Genomic DNA, 17,446 nt, shown 5'->3' with positions numbered 1-17,446 from the left:
CCACATTTAGGGACCATACTGAAAGCTAATAAATATTATGTTCATTTAGACTTTATTCTATTGTCCTGATTTTAAAGATCATCAAATCAGCCATATATTTTTGTTGTAAGAAACAATCCATCATTTCAAATTGAGCAGATATCCCCATATTAACAAAATTAACTTATTTCAATACTAAATTTCAAATTGTGAAAATACTAACTCTTACCACCAAAGTAAAAGAATTGTTCCATCAAAATAAATAACCATTAACTCAGAGTAAGTCAAAAATACATATTGACTTGTTAGAAAGTTGAATTGTTAGGACATGTTATCCAATGACATGTTATAAGTGGAGCTGAGGGAAGAAGTTACCCTTGTGAACATGAGTGTCATGAGATTTATTATGGAAAAAAATAGTAGGTTTCCAAGAGGACTAGGTTTGATATGAAGAGCATGGGGCTTATGAGCTGGATGATCAGGAAAAAGAACTCATATTCATCCAATCCAGTTGCAAGCCAACCATCCCATTGGCATTCTACTCATATAAAAGGTTTTCTATCACTATTATAGGACATCTGTAGTCAGATAAAAACATGGCACATTTAAGAAACTAAAAGAAGGCCCATGTGTCTGGAGGTGAGAGGCAGAGGAAGGAAAAAGCATTAAATGAGAAGAGAAAGTACAGTGGACTCCAGATTTTTCAGGACTTTGTAGGCCGATGTCTACTCTTTTGATGCTAAGAGTAGTGAGATGATGTTGAAAGGATTTAAAAAGGGAAAATGACTCAATTAAATTGTATTTCTAAGAGATCATCTGTGCAATTACCATACTATTCAACAAGTACACTCTTGGGCATTTTATCCTAGAAAAATTAAAACCTGTACAAGAACATTCATAGCAGGTTTACTTACAATAGCCAAAAGCTAAAAACAGAATAGATGGCCCTCAGTGAGTGAATGAATAAGCAGATTGTGGTCCATCCATACCGTGGAATACCATGGAACACCATGGAATATTATGGAATACTACTCAGCAATAAAAAGAGATATCTATTGATTCATGTAATAACTTGGATGAATCTCAAGGAAATTATGCTAAGTGAAAAAGCCAATCTCAAAAGATTTACTATTGTATGATTCAATTTACATAACTTAAAATGACAAAATTATAGAAATGGAGAACAGATTAGAGGTTGCTGGGGTTTAGGGTTAGGGAAGGAGTGGGTAATGGGAAATAGGTGAGTGGTTATAAAAGAATGAAGAGAGAGATCATTGTGGTGATGAAACTGCTCTGTATCTTCAATATGATGGTGGGTACAGGAACCTACAAATTCATATCTATGCATATAATAAAATTGCATAGAACTAAATACACATGCACACACTTACACTAATAAGAGAAAAACTGGGAAAATCTGAATAAGAGTGGTGGGTTTTATCAATGTCAATACCTTCATTCTGATGTTGTAGTACATTTTGCAAGTTTGGCAAGTTACCATTGTAAGAAAGTACGTTAAGGGTGTATGGGATTTCTCTGTATTATTTTTTACAACCACATGTGAATTTACAATTATTTAAAAAAAAAATTTTTGAAAATATGCCCTGGTTACAGTGATTACAATGGGCAAGAAAGGATGGTAAGAGAAGAGTTGGGAGGCTTCTTCATTTGTTCAGTATCCTCCACGTCGCATGGTGGTGAAAAAGATTCCCTCCAAATACTTGGATTTAGAGTGTACTAATCTCATAGGCTTGTGACCTTGTATTTTGTTGTTTCTGTTTACCTTCTTTAGCTCCTTGATAAGAGATAGTAAATTTATTAAGACCAATGATTGTGTCTTATCGAAGTGTATAACTCCTATGACAGCCGGCAGCAGGGCTTAGATATTAGATATCAGTTCTATATTTTTTAATAAATTACTGGATGCATGTGCACATGCTAGGAGTCCACGACCCTTCATAACAATTTGGTTTTGCTATAATTAGCTGTGCCAGAAAAAAAAAAAGTGACAGAAGAGAGGAAGACCATTGTTCCTGCTCTTAGGTATGAATAGTGTTCAGTGGGTCACTGAAGTGTTTATTTAGAACACAGTTCATTGAATCTACAGTTAAAAGTGTGTCTTATAGAAGCTCTGTCATCTATCTCCCTCATTTTTACAGAGCAGAAATGTCATGTGACATTCCTGAAGACCCAGGGGCCAAAGGTGGCCAAGAAGCAGATAGTGATTGGGTAGCATAAGAGTCGATTTACTTTGAAGCACATCGGGTTAGGAGAAGCTCACCTCAGTTAGGGATTAAAGTTGTTTCTAGCTGACTGAAAGCAGATCATTCAGTTGGCATCTTGTGGAACAAGTCACTATGTATTTATTAGCAGATCAGTGATGGGTTCCACGGTGTCTGAAGGCCTTTCTACAAAGCCCTGATAAAACCAGAGAAGCCAAAGAAATCACTGCATTCCCCACATACTTGAATGGCCGTCATTCTCCGTCAAAACCCATTTTGAGAGAAAATATATAACAACAGTAAATTTCTTATCTATAAAAAGCACAGTATTCTTATCTTAACATAAACATAAAGGATGTTTGAGAGATGCAATGTTACACATGCTGTGGGCAACTAAGAAAACCATAACAGAATTATTAAGAAAACATTCAAGGACAATATCAGAATATAGTGGGATATTGTTACATATACCAGTGGCTTTCAACCAGGTTGCAAGTTAGAATCACTTAAGGGTTTTAAAAATATCAGTATCCAAATACAAACCCCAAAATTGAATCAGAATATTTGGAATGGGCCCTTGATTATTTGTCATTTATTATAATTGTTGTTGTTGTGATTATTAAAGTACCTCAGGGATTTCTCACACGCAGACAAGTTTGGGAACCACTGACATGAACCAAAGGCAAAAATCATACACTCAAAAATGCTGCATCCTGTCCCAAAAGACATTTTTGTCCATTTATCTTACTGTCTCTCTCATCTTTACTAAATAATAAGCTTCCTGTAAATCAAATTTCATGAGTTGTTTTCTTCTGTTCTTGCCTAGAATTCCAGAAATTCAAGATGAAGGAGAATAGATATCAATCTACAATTGTTATTTTACACAAGACACAGAAATTATTATAAATATAAATATTCCACTTGAGGCTGTGTCATCAGATGCATGAATAGAAAAAGTAACATAGCACTTTTTTTCCTGTTCATAATCCTAGACTCCAAAGTGAATAAATCCCTTCAAATGGACCTGATTCCAAGGTGATAACGTATTCATAAAGCTAGACCTCATGTTGTTCCTCTTCTTTTGAAAATGGTTCTAAACTCAGACTATTTAAGGAGGTACTGGGTTTGCTTTCCATGTAATGTAAATAATGATGTTTCATAACATCTCCAGATTATATTACAAAAATCACTCCATCAAACAGTGTCTTGAATAGGGTTGCCTCTAAACAGGAAAGGGACCAAAACTTTGAAACAAAGGAATGCATCAACATTATGACATGGTGAAGCCATGACCAAGAACAGAACACTCCCAAGATAAAAGGAAAAATGACACCTTTGAATCACTAAATATCAGATGCATTCTGAGTAGCACCAAATATCTAGGATGTAAAATGGACTTGTGCCCTGAGGAATCACTGCCAAGGTTAGCTTTTTATTCCTTCTCTGTTATTTGGGAAAGCTTTGAGGTATACGAGATTGAAGGTAGACTGAATAAACTTAGTGGCAATAAAATAAGAAAAAGCTTAGAAAATTTTTATACCTTTGATATGTCTGCATTCCTCCCTTGAAAGCATGACTCATAGTTAAAAGCTAATTCATTCAGTATCTCTTGAGTCCTGAATAAGTCCTTTGGGAGTATGGAGAGTACAGAGATGATATACAAAGATTTTGTGACCTTAAACAGCTCATACTCTAGTGAAGAAATGAGAAAGTAATAATTATGAGTGTATCTGTATGATTAAACCTTGTATATAGAAGTAAGACTAGAGGTTTCCAACTGACAGCCCCAGTGGAATGAGGAGGTAAGGGCCATGAAACTCGAGAGTCTTGGAATTGCCTCAGCCATTCCTGTGATGTCATTTACCCCTGACTGATTCCAGTCAATGTTACAGAGTTCCATTTTATGTCACAGAAGTCTCTCACCAGATGCCAAAGATGGGACAGAAAACTTGCCTGTATTGTATGAGTTCTCTCAATAAAATGCTGGTCAGAGCAATTCAAAAAGGAATAAAGTCCCACGTGCAAGTTAATTTCTGGAGACTGGAAGTTAAGCTACAAAATCTCGTCCCATGCCTTGTCCAAGAATTCTGCCTTTGAATTGATTTGCACTATTATCACCATCATTTGGGAAGGGACTTCTGCTTTGGTTGTCCAGGTTGAGGAATCTATTTTCTGTTTGGTCTAGCAAAATGTGAATTATTTACCAGTTGAAGATAAAAGGCCAATGTAAAGGTAAACGTTGTTGGTATATTTGAAGAGGAAGAGTAGATTTTTGGAAAAGTAGACTTGGGCAGGAATGAAAGAGAAAATAAAATTTTAGGAAACTTCACATCCTCTAAGAGATGTTAGCAAAGAATTCTAGCAGTAGATGTATCACTTAAAGAAGGAGGTCCATCCAACAACTGTCAACGAGTGGCTGCTACTGAAACCTAAGAGCCAAATATATATATATATTTTAATATAAGAAATTTCCCTTTAGAAAGATGATGGAGTTGTGAAGTTGTCATTATTGTAACAGCAGACATGGGCAGCTGTAGCACAAGAGCCCTCCATATGGATCAAGACCTGGGAAGCCAGGCAATGAATGGTTAAGACTCTGATAGCTTATCAAAATAGCAAACATTTTTTAAAAAATTTATTAAATCTGCTGTTGGCAACTGTACAGGAGAAAAAGTAATACCCTCCTAAGCTATCAGCAGGAGTTTGGCAACAACCATCAAAATGTTAATATTCCTACCTTTGAGCAGAAATTCCATTTCTGAGACTGTATAGAAAGGAAGCAGTGGGCAGATGTGTAAATATACTTGTAGAAATGTACCCATCCTGATGTTCTATATGATATTAAAAATTGGAAATACCTCAATGCCGATAAAGAAGAAATTAGTTATATAAATCACAGGAGGACCAACAAAATCCAGGTGACCATTAAAATGCATGATGGAAATCTTGGGCTCTTGTGTTTGAAGAAAGATGTAAATAACATTTTTACAGTCAAGTTAAAATACTGATAAGGAATAGTATGAATAGTATTTTTTTTAATTTAAAAAATGTATATACACAGAAGAAACTCCAGAGAGTAGAAAATCAAATGTTTAAGAATATACAAGAAATAATTAGGAATAATTATCATTGGACAGGACATTTCATCTTGGCATACTTTATGTCCTCCAATACACACTTTTATATTTTCTTCCTTTGTTTAATATTTCCATATTTTCTGAAACAACATTAATGATATTTTATCATTAAAAATAAACAATGACTTGTTTCCTGTTTTTTGTAATTCTTCAATTAATAGCCTTTAGAGGCTTGTGGTTTTCAGAGGTCAGGAACAGAAAAGAGGTTAGGAATCCCACATGCCATTTTGTTTAGAACCCAGCACTCAGATTGTAGGGTCACAAATTTCATAGGAGAGCAAAGGCTGCCAGCCTTGACCAAGGGGTCACATACATTCTTGGGGAGAATCTAAATACTTCAGTACTTTCCGAGAGTGAAGTGCTCAGAAGCATCGTTTAGTAATCACCTGCATCTACATGAATTATGCCTTATTCTACTGGGCCTCCCTGTAATTTTTAATACTGTTAATCATACACTCCTTTCCAGAATTATTTTCTTCCTTAACTTTTAATACATCACTCTCTCCCGTGTGGTTAAAAGTAAACTCCAGTCTCTGTGAATTTCTTTTTAAACTCTTTGCTGGCTCCTCTTTTGTTCTCATCCTGTGAAAATAATTATTCTTTAGAGTTCTCTCCTTAACCCTCTTTTAATTTTCTTTTTGCACTCTTCCTGAATAATCTACTTCACATTCAGTCTCATCTACTCCTCATTAGATTTGTCCACTAATTATTTTGGACCCAAACCCAGATCTTTTTTTCTGAGCTCCTGCCCCACATACACATCTGCTCCTTGGAAATTTCCAATTAAATGGCCCAGACTCCTAAGCCAAAGTAAACGTATTACCCCTACACACACACACACGCACACTCTTCAGTCACACATATTTCTGTATTTTCTTTTTGATGAGTGACACTGTCCTCAACCTCTTTAAATACCAGAGCCTTTAGAGTCAACAACTTATTTTCCCTCACTACTCTATAAAGTCCTATGAATTCTACCTCCCAAACATCTCACTTGTTTTCCACTTTCTACCTGCACTACCACTACCTTGCTTTAGACTCTCTTTGTATTTTCCTTAGTTATTCTAATAACTCTTAAATGGCCCCCAGGTCTTACACCAAGCTAAGTTTCTCTCGATATACATATCTAATCATGTCATTCCCCTATTTAAGTTCTTCACGGGACTATTACTGACTTCAAATTTGTCATGACTTTTCTTACCTCTTCAGACTCAGCTATCCTTATGTCCACACATATACTGTATCCTTAATGTCCTTTTAAAGTACTGTACTTCCTCATCCCTCCATAAATTTTTTTTCATGCCCTTTACTTTCAACATTCAACTTATCAAGGATCCACTCCAGAGCCACTGGAAAATTAACTAGAAATGCCCTAAGCAGGAGACAATTCGGTATCCAGAGAGTTATTATTCTGGAAGTCTGAGATGACATAATCAGGTAAAGAACCAGAATCAATTTCAAGAAAAAATCAAGATCAGTGAAGTTAAGAATGTTCCTGCAAAACTATATTGCCCATAAAGAAAAAGAAAGAGAAAGCCATAAATAAGAGAGGTTAATTTGTGGTCAGTATAGTTTACAAAGGAGAAATACAGTTAAGAAAAGAGATCTTAGCTAGTAGTTCACACCTGAGACAATAAATTGACAGTCAGTACTGGCAAGCCCCTTTTATTTGGATACCACGTCCTTTCAAGGAAATGAGGAAAAGGACAAGGTTAATTGCAGAACACAAGCTGCGGGGGCTGGAACACTTGTAATCATTCTCTCAGTGGTCACTTCTACCAGTCTCTTTGGCCATGGTTGATTGAGTCCAGCATACAGACAAGTGACTCAAGCTAGACCCAAATTCTCTTCTTTAGGAATTTGTGAAGTAGAACAGGGACAAGCAGAGACAATCGGCAGTGTGAGTTGAGTTACGTCATAGCAATGGCCCCTTGAATTGCTGCTTCTGATCTCCCCAAACAGCCATCGTTTCCTTTCTTCTGGAGGTTTGGTTTGGACTGCCCAGAATCTGTTACTAAATTTCCTTTTTGACTTGAGTACACCAAAATATTTCCAAATTATCTGAGAACAAAGCAAGTTGGAGAACAATATGTTCAATATGATTCTTCTGTACAAAAAAAGAAGTGTGCTTAAAATTTAGATTTAAAACAGCATCGAAATAAATCTGAACCCCAGAAATGTTGATTTCCAGTGGGGGTGGCAGGTGCCTGCTGACTTTTGTGACTGAAGCTGGCTGCTCTTCTGGTTGGTGGTGTGGCCTCTGGTTGGCATCATGCAACTTGATTGTACATCTTACAAAAATACTCGACAGAGATGGGCAGGCACCAGTGCGGAGAAGCATCTGATTAAGGGCAGGGTCTTAGAGGGATCTAGTACAATCACTCCCTTCAACAGGATCCCTCAGGAAGAAATGTTTCCTACACACCTCGCCACTTGGAGTTGATGGATAGGTCAACAGTTTAAAAGTTTGCTTTCCAGCAGGTAATTTATTAAAATGTAATGTTGGGAGCATTAGGGCAGGATTATCTCAGTGAGAGAAGTAGCCATACATTCATAACAAAGTAAATCATTCCAAAAGAATCATTGTTTAAATTGATGTATGTAGCACAGGCAGAAGGGAGCACCAGAATTGAGATAAACCAAAATTATAACTGCAAATATCCACCCTGTGATGCATCAGAGATTTGGGCAAAAACTGGAGAGTGTGTGGTAGAGACAGTGGTCACCCGTATAATACACTGAGAAGGATTCAGGATGAGGAGTGAGTAGTCGCTGAAAGAATCTACTTGGAAACCCTTTCCAATATGTTTCTTGATCTACAAGTTCATTACTCTACAACAGCATTTACCCTACTGGGATCATTGATGTCTTGTCAATGTGCCCCACAAAGTTTAGCTCAACAGGAGAGGAACAGTGGGTTCACCTCTCAGTGCCCGACACTTAACAGAGTACCGACCATGGAGAAGACCACAAATGGTTGCTGAAAGCATGTTGAATGAACTAGGGCATTAGCATGCTATTTGGAGCACAAAAGTAGTATTTTAATTCAGTCTAGATAACTGCAAGAAAATGACAGAAGCCAATATATTTAAATAAAGGTATTTCTGAAAATGCAAATAATACTTTTATACAAAATTCTTTTTCAGATTGTAAATAATTACCTTATTCTTGGAAAAATTTTCAAACATGAAACCGATGCTGGAAATAGGAGGGAAAAAAGCAAATCCAATTTGCTTGCAACAAATTAAAGTATGCATTTTCTTCTTTGCCAAATCCCCATATTCTAGGAGAGTAATAACTTTGCTCTTCCTGCATGTTTTTGATCCTCTAGTAAAGTGTTTGTTAACCTTTAACCTTAGCAGGGGTCAATCACAATATGCTTAACAAGGAACCATCCCTTTGCCTATACACCAAGGAAAACATTTGCGCTGTTTTATTGAACACTAAGAACTGTACCTTTTAAACATTGCCTATTCATGGTGTGGTCATACCTTAAAATGTTCTGGTACCTGTCAAAGAACTATTTATTTGAAAATTTCAGCTCCAGCTTTGAAATATCAGAATACAGAATCAAAATCTGTAGACAATGAGAAATTAGAGTGAATCTAATTGCATTAAGGTTTGTCCATAATCAAAACATGAGCCTAATCTCTTACAGAGATCCTAGTGTTCTTCAACTGAAAAGAACAAGTAAAATAGTTAACGGATAGGCATTTAAAGTTCCATTTTAATCAGTTTCTCTAGTATTTATAGAAAGACAATTTTTAAAAGTGTGAAAGGGAGCTTCCTTGGTGGCGCAGTGGTTGAGAGTCAACCTGCCGATGCAGGGGACACGGGTTCGTGCCCCGGTCCGGGAAGATCCCACATGCCGCTGAGCGGCTGGGCCCGTGAGCCATGGACGCTGAGCCTGCGCGTCCGGAGCCTGTGCTCCACAATGGAAGAGGCCACAGCAGTGAGAGGCCCGCGTACCGCAAAAAAAAAAAAAAAAAAAAAAAAAAAAAGTGTCAAAAGAATTGCCATGTATGATGAAGCTATTTCTCTTAATAAATATGTACAAAAGCTTCAGCACTATAGTGAATTAAGCAGAACCTGGAATTGCATTTTACTTGTGAAGAAATGCAAAGTAATAGAACAAGAAGCCCTCCAAGAGATTTAATTGGAATGTTTTAATATTCCATATGTATTTTTTCTCCACAGTCTTTCAATGCTCAGAAAGGACATTGTTAGTATTACTCCAGAACTGTATGTAGAGGCACTACAGCACAGTGGAAAAGCATGGATTTAGAATGAGTTGGAACTCAATATGAATACCCACCCCACTACTTTTAGCAAGTTATGTAATCCACTTGAGGCTCAGTCTATTCAACTGTAACATAGGATGAATGATACCCACCTCCTTGAGTTGACAGGAGGAGGAAAGCAAGTGGGAAAACATCAAATTCCTGGTACAAGGTAGGTGCTGGAGAAATGTATCTGTTTGGGAGGTTTACCAATTTTTTTAAATGAAGATTTCGGATACAAAAGAACAGCACACAAAGGAGTAGAGGAAAGACATAGATTGCAAAATAGAAGAAAACTGTGCTGAGGTCTAAATGTCACTTGTGGATAAAAATCTGTGTTGGTTTCCGATGCCGTTATCATAGTGCGCAGTCAGCCGTCAGCATCAGTCCCCTTAGCCCTTTGGCATTCAGAAAATGATCACTTAGCCCCTGAATTTATGCTTTGATGGATCTGACAAAGCCTTTGCTAAATTGATGCCCTTTCATGTGCCGTTGTCTCTGCAGAGTGAGAAAACCCTGATAGAAATAATAGCTGGAATAATTCGGGAAAATAGCCTTTCATTCACTGCCTTTTGGACTGAATTCAGAGTATCTGTATTTTTACATTTATTGCCTTAGACAAACTCCACTTGAGATTGAAAATGTTTCCCATTTTTTTATTAGCTATCATTAGCATTCCCCTCACTTAGCTGTTATTTATGTGCCTTCAAGGTTTGAACCTCAGTTTTTCAAACATTTGGAAAATGTACTGTCTAAATAAACAATATGGTAAGAGTATCTGTTGAATTCCACTAATCCCATCATCTTGACAAGGAACAATTTTTTAAAAAAAAAGAAAAAAAAAGAAAATTTCTCATGTTCCTGCCCAGAGGAGCACTAATGGGTTATAAACCCTTTCAGAGTCATAGAGCAGAGAGAAAAATGGTTGCCTTGGTAACAAGGCAGACCAATCAGCCACATACACTCTCCCCAGAGCATCTAATTTATTCAGCAAATGCAGGCTAGAACAGGTGGCAAACCTAAATGATGCCAAAAAGCTTTAGCTCTCGAACATACTTACCCTCCACAATTTCTTATACGCAAAGTTTCATTCTTGTCCCTCATAAAGGAAGAGTTAACAAGGTGCATTTCAGCGTGGAATACAACACATTAGTAGTCAGCAGAGCTATCTGCATTTGTCGCTTTTGAATTTTCTGGCAAAAATAAAGGTATGTGATTTCAAGAAATGATTGCTACTGACAACTTAATTCTACTAGTTACTTTGAAAAGTGGAGGTCATGCTAACTCCTATTATAAAATTCTATTACTTGTATTTCAATAAATGAAATGTTACTGTGAATTTTAATAGCAAGACAGTTTATCTCTAGATTTCACAATTCTTGCTTTCAGATAATAAACAGTCACAGAAATTTCAATTCCTTAAGCCATCTGAAAGCACATAGGTGTTTGTAAATAATTCTCAATTGTAAAAGGAGAAAAGAGGGAAAAATACCAGACTAGTTAAAGCTCTATTTATTATAGCATTAAATAATCCTATTAGCTATATCTAATAGGATTATATCTATCTGGAAAATAATAAGGCATAAACTTTTTTCATACTATATAAGGACTTCTATAATCCAGGTCCACTTTCTTTTTCCAACCTCATCTCCAAACACACTCTCAAATACATCCTGATCTCCAATCAACGGAACACCAATGAAATCTGCTCTTCACATTTCTGCACGTTGCATTTGCTGTTGTCTCTGTCTTAGAATGTCTTTCCAGCCCTGGACTCTCTGCTCAATGTTTATCTATCCTTCAAAGCTAAGATCAAGCATTTTCTCTCCCCAAAAGCCTTTCCTCACCTCCCCAGGAAGAACTACAAGCATCCTGCTGTGCTTCCTCTACAAGTAATGCCATTTTTTGTATCTGTAGCTACCGTCTTCCTCAGATTGAGTCCTCCAGACCTTAAATGTAGGGACTATGTTCTATTCCCTTCTCATCTCCAGAGCAGTATCTGGCTCATAGTAAGAAGTCATAAATATTTGATAAAAGAATGAATTAATGAACACAATTGTACATTATTAACACAAAATCTGCACAAACCTAATATATGACAAAACATTCTCAGAAAGTAAAATAAAAATCTCACTAATTTAGACAAAGTATAATCAAGTGTGCTTGTATGAATAAAGAATCTGTATTTTTTTAATGAGTGGAAACTTTCTTTGAAGTCCCATATACGGTTTCTTTTTTCAAATCTGAACGTCAGTCCGTCATCTAAGATGTGAATCCTGCTTTTTCCTCCTTTCAAAGCATCTCTACCAAAACCCACAGGCCTTTAAGAGCAGAGTTTGCAAACACTGGACTAGACTTAGTACACATTCAATTTGGCCTTCCTACTTCCCAGTACATAGTAATCACATAAGTGTTTATTGGAAAACGACATTTAAAACAGGAGCCAATTTGCTAGGAAGTTCAGGTCTTGGTGTTTCTCTATTGATCTGGTTTTGAAGTCTTCCGATTGTTTCCAAAGGTGACCCTTGCTTCCTGAAGATGTTTCCTTGGCAACAGGGATGACTGCTTCCAGCATGTAAAGAAAAGGCATCTCTGTTTGTTGTATAATTGACTACCAACCACCCAGAGATGCTATGCTGCTTCAAAGAAAGCAAGAAACCCTCATTTTTAAGTACCAGATTAGCTCTCCAGTTAGTGAGCTGTGTGTTACTCTGGAAAACAAGAGGTGGTAACAATTATCTGGCAATAGTTTCCTCATTTCCTCAAGAGGAAACAAGCTCCATATAGATGCATTTGCATTCCCTTTCTCTAATTATCCCACATGCTTGCATATGTATACACACACACACAAGCACACACACATACACAACACCTACACACACAAATACACACATTTTCTTTTTTTTTTTTCATTTTCTGCAGTAAAGCTTTTTACTTTCTATCAAATCTCTCCTTTCTGTATTGTCTCTGTTTTACTTATTTTCTATTTTCAGTAACAGCTCCTTTGTACATCTCAGTTTCCAACAACAGCCAAATTACAAATCTGAGTTAAGTGTTAACTTATCATGGCCAAAAAAAGCTTGGTTAGAGATACTGGCATTTGATCAGCTTGTATAACCCCATATTATTGCAAAATGAGATGAAAATATAAAATAGATCTTGAGATCAGAGTTGTTTATGATCAATTCCTCTTTAATTCACATTCGCTCATGTATTCTTTTAAAGAGTATAGCAACATTTTGTTATGCTTTATTGCATCCCCAAAGCAATTTGAGAACAGTTTCCTTGATATCAATGAAATGTCTTTATGCCAATTTCATATAATTGCACAGACATACCACAAAAGGGGTGGAAAACCTAATGTGTCAAATATACCTCCATATTAGTGGAATTATTTTGTCCGGATTTTGTACCCAAAAAAAGAGGGAAAATTAATGAGATTATATAGAGTTGTGCTGGGGAAAATTCTTCCTAAAGGAGGTTTCCAGATATCATTTTATGCTAATTTCAGTAGGTAATAACTAAATAAATTAGATTTTTAGAGTGGATAATAGTATATCAAAAGGCTCAAATTCGTAGTCCAATTTTTTCAATATAGAATGTACAGAATCCTAAGTATGAACAGTAAAAGTACAATGATTTCTTTCATACCAGAAGTATCCAAGGAATATACATTTTTAAATATTATTCAACAGATAGTGTTATAAATTGATAAATTTAAAATGCATTTAATTGTAATAAAGTCAGAAGTTTAGACATGCAATGGACCTTAGAAATAATGCAATCTATTATTTTATATGTGAGAAAATGAGCACCAAGAACCAGTAAGAAACATGCCGATACAAATTGATCTCAGACCTTGGACAAATATCAGAAAGTCTCATGATGCTTATTTGCTTATCATATAAAATGTTCACCGTAAAGTTCCTGAAGATAAGAATTGTACTTTGCCCTTATTGTTAACTGTTTTATTTTATAAGATAATGCTCACTTTCAACAACCTCTATAAATTATTTATGCATGCAGCATCCATTAGGAATGCTTCCAACTAAAGGTAACAGAAAACACCATTTATAGTGACTTGATAAATATTGGTTCATTTTTCTGACATTAACAAGGAGTCTTGAGAGAGGCAGCTGGCATTGATTCAGTGGTTTTAGCATGTTACAGCTGGCATTTCTGAAACTCTTTTAGAATTTCCTCATATTTGTCTCCTCATGGTCACAGAATGGATGCAGAAGCTTTCCACATCCCGGTCTGCCTTCAAGAAAGAAGAGAAAAGGAGCCAGGCCAGACATCTCTTTCCCTTATATTAGGTAAACAGAGCTCTTAGCAAGTTTATGCTCATGTCTCAGTGTCCAGAACCAAAGAATATGATCACTTTCACTACAAGAAAACCCCAAAATTTGAGAACTTAGTTTTTCACGTGTTATAACAGAGGTGACAATGGAAAAATGAATTTGAAATACCTGAAGGTGAGCTAAAATGTTAGATGCTTATTTTTAGCCAGATAGACAGATAGACAATAGATGATACATACACACACATACATACATGTAAATAGAAAGGAGATAGAAAGAAATTAGGAAAGAAACAAATAAATCAAGAAAGAGGTCAAGAAAGAAAATTGAGAAAATGTATTCCACTGCAGTCTTAAAATAGAAAAATGAGATATTCAGAATGAGAAAAAGAGATGATAGGAAACTAGATATAAATATTTTCCAAATGCCTTCTGTGGTGGAATCTCAGAAGCATGCTCAGTGGACAGGTTTCACTAGTAACTAAGGCAGCCCAGCAGAGAAGGTATAGCAATGTCTGTGGACATTAATAAACTGTGTGTTTTGCCAGTTGGTAGGTCAAGGGAAAGTTCCAGGGAAACTATTGTTAATAACCTTAGTTACTTATGAGTGTCCCAAAATTAAAATCACTACACTGTGTGAATCACATAAAATAATTTTTGCACAGTCTTCATAACACTGAATTTGGAAGAACAATATTATTACAAACTATTTATTGTTTGTCTTTAAAGTCACTTCCAAGTATTTTGAAAGGGCTTATGGATATTTGTAGAGCTCTTTCTTTTCCTTTGGGTTAGCACTGTCCAATAGGAAAACCAAGGGGGCCGGATGAATTGCTATAGTATCAAGTCAGCAGGTTCAATTTCTCAGTCACCTTGCCCTTTTGTCTTTCTAAAAGCAAGTTGAAATTTCATGCTACCTCTTTGTCCTCGGTCCCCTGCTAGAATGTACTTGAGCCCCATGGGAGAGGCTCTGTCTTGTTTGCTGCTGTGTCCCAAGTGTTTACAACAGTGCCTGATACAATAGAGTCATTCAATAAATAGTTGTTGCCCAAGTAGGTGAAAATTAAAAATTAATCTTTTGTAGACTAACTGTCGACTAGGCAAATATTTTACTTTGATGTGAGAGTCAATAAATTCTTCAAAACTTTCCTCTAACATGAGCTGTACCGCAAGAAATTTAAACATCAAATTCTTCTTCAGAAAATAGCTCCTTGATCAAAAGGTTTAGACTATAGACTATAGAAGTCTTAAGAGCAAGAACCACATGATTGTTTTTTTGTCTCTGTTGCCAAGCCCAGCGCCTGGTACATAGTAAATATTTGTAAAATGAATTGCTGACCAGATTTTATATTGAACAATTACTAAAATGGTGGTAATCAATATTTTGGTTCAAACCATAAAATAAAACTATACTGACATGTTTCCAATGAACATTCAACCCCTGAACTTCCTTCTTAAGAATATTATTCAAGCTTGAAAGCATCCCTCTTTCCAACCATAAGGCTAATGAAAATCTGAGAGGAAATTCATAAGACCCACAAAGTCAGAGTTAAGCATATACTCACACATGCATGTACACATACACAGATCAATCACATAGCTCTTTTTTCTAGTGCCATTCTGTGCTTATAAAATAAATTGTTCAAAAAGAGAAAGAAAAGGGTACAACTAAGAACCCTAATGATCTCATCTCTAAGGACACAAAACCATGTAACCCTATGAAGAACAGTATTCTATAAAATCATGTTTATTAATTTGTATCTATGCAATTCCAAATACAATGTGTAACAAGTATAAAGGAAGATAATGCATTTCTTTATGCCTGGAAGATTAGAAACGTTGCTTTGTTGAAATTAACTCTTTTTTATCAGTATTCAAACCAGCCTCAAAGCAGAGCTCACCATTAACAACACGGTATATACAATTCTACAACAGAGCAGCAGATAAGGTAAATACATGCATTCTCAGCAAGTCAGATGTTGCATTTATTGAAATACTTTTAAAGCAGGCTCTACTCTTTCCCTTGTGATGTTTTCACAGTTGCATGCAAGCTTAGCTAGGTGAACAGGATGTTAATATCCTATGGGTATGAATAAACATTTTTTAAAACCACTATGATTCCTCCAACTCTTATTCATCTCTGCAAAGCCATGAGAATTTCAGTACCCTTGCATAACCGCAAGAACAAAGATATTTTTAGTTTAAGCATTTTATTCCATGAAATGAAAAGGAACAACAAAAGACCCAAAGCAAAACATGCAAACAAAAGACAGAAATAAGTCAGTTGGAAAACAGAAGGCTGAAGCGTTAATTGAACATTACCTTTTTCTCATAGTGAGGCAAATGCACTATGGTCATTTCTGTCTTTTCTCACAGTGCTGATTTAAAACCCCCAGCTGAGAAGGCAGCTGTGCAGAGCAAGGAACTGGTGAGCTCAGCAGGAGTCCTGTATCCTAATGCTGCTCCCAGAAATTCATGCTTTCTTTTAGTTGCTGTGTTGTCGTTAGTAGTGCCAGAAATGTGAAATGTTGACCTCTTTTCCGCAGCAGTGGTACAAAGATCACAGTGATGGTGTCTTTAAAGACTTCAAAAGTCTGGCTCACCCTGTTTTTATTGTTATTTATCTTCAATGTAGCCTCCAAAGAGCAGGCATTGACTACTTTTCAAGGTATTTGAAATTCTGGAGAACTTTCATTAATCATAATGTTAATGGAATAGATGGCAAAACAGACATGAAAGTTGAAGCATATGGGAGAAGGAACGGTAAGGTTGCTTTTTTCCCCTCCCCATGCAAAACACAAAAACAAAACATTTCACTGTTACAGTGCAATTTTTTTCCTATGTTACAACAGTGAAACACTTATCTTAAAAAAAAAAAAAAACACTATATTATGCCTCTGGTAAAAATCGTAGTACAAAATTTGCTGCAACCTAAAATAAAGCTACATTTTTAAAGCCCTTGAAAATGGAATTAATTTATTATCTGTTCCTATACGGTGGCATTAAGAATGTTTTATGAAGTACTCTGGAAATGACTTGAAAAATAATTATGGGGAAACTACTGGGCAACATAATGGATGCAGTTGCTCATTGCAAGACATGATTGATGTTACAAGACTGTCATAAGTGAATAAAGCATGTCATATTCAGAGCCAAGGATTCTGGTGGGGATTAGCCTTCAGAATCAGAGGAGAAACAATTGTTTACATTTCTGACGGTATCATAGATTTTAACTGTATATAAACATAATAATATTTATACATACATTTGTTTAAAGTATACAGTTTTATATATGTGTATAAAATATACATGTATGTTGGCGTGTATATTTGACATTAGGCTTGAGTGTCTAAAATAATATTTACTATGTTTCAATATTTAAAATAATTGTTAAAATATTTAAAATAAAACAAACAATAATTTAAAATATGTATTTTAGTATTAAGTACATTTCCATTGCTATCCAAAAGCTACAATCAGATATAAAATTCAATACAAAATAACTGGTAAAGAGGAATATAAAGTTAG

At 35.8% G+C, this 17,446-nt stretch overlaps 1 long non-coding RNA gene across 1 annotated transcript in view; it reads right to left on the bottom strand.

The window, feature by feature from the left end:
• The window catches only part of LOC137220639 (uncharacterized), a 209,636-nt gene extending 193,214 nt beyond the window's left edge, over positions 1–16,422 (bottom strand). The window contains exon 1 of the long non-coding RNA XR_010941723.1: positions 16,241–16,422. This is a non-coding gene — a long non-coding RNA (uncharacterized lncRNA). The remainder of the gene's footprint in view (positions 1–16,240) is intronic.
• Positions 16,423–17,446: the final 1,024 nt, after the last annotated feature.

This window comes from Pseudorca crassidens, chromosome 3 (assembly GCF_039906515.1).
Source record: "Pseudorca crassidens isolate mPseCra1 chromosome 3, mPseCra1.hap1, whole genome shotgun sequence".
Lineage (NCBI taxonomy): Eukaryota > Metazoa > Chordata > Mammalia > Artiodactyla > Delphinidae > Pseudorca > Pseudorca crassidens.
This window is presented reverse-complemented; position numbering and strand designations above follow the sequence as displayed.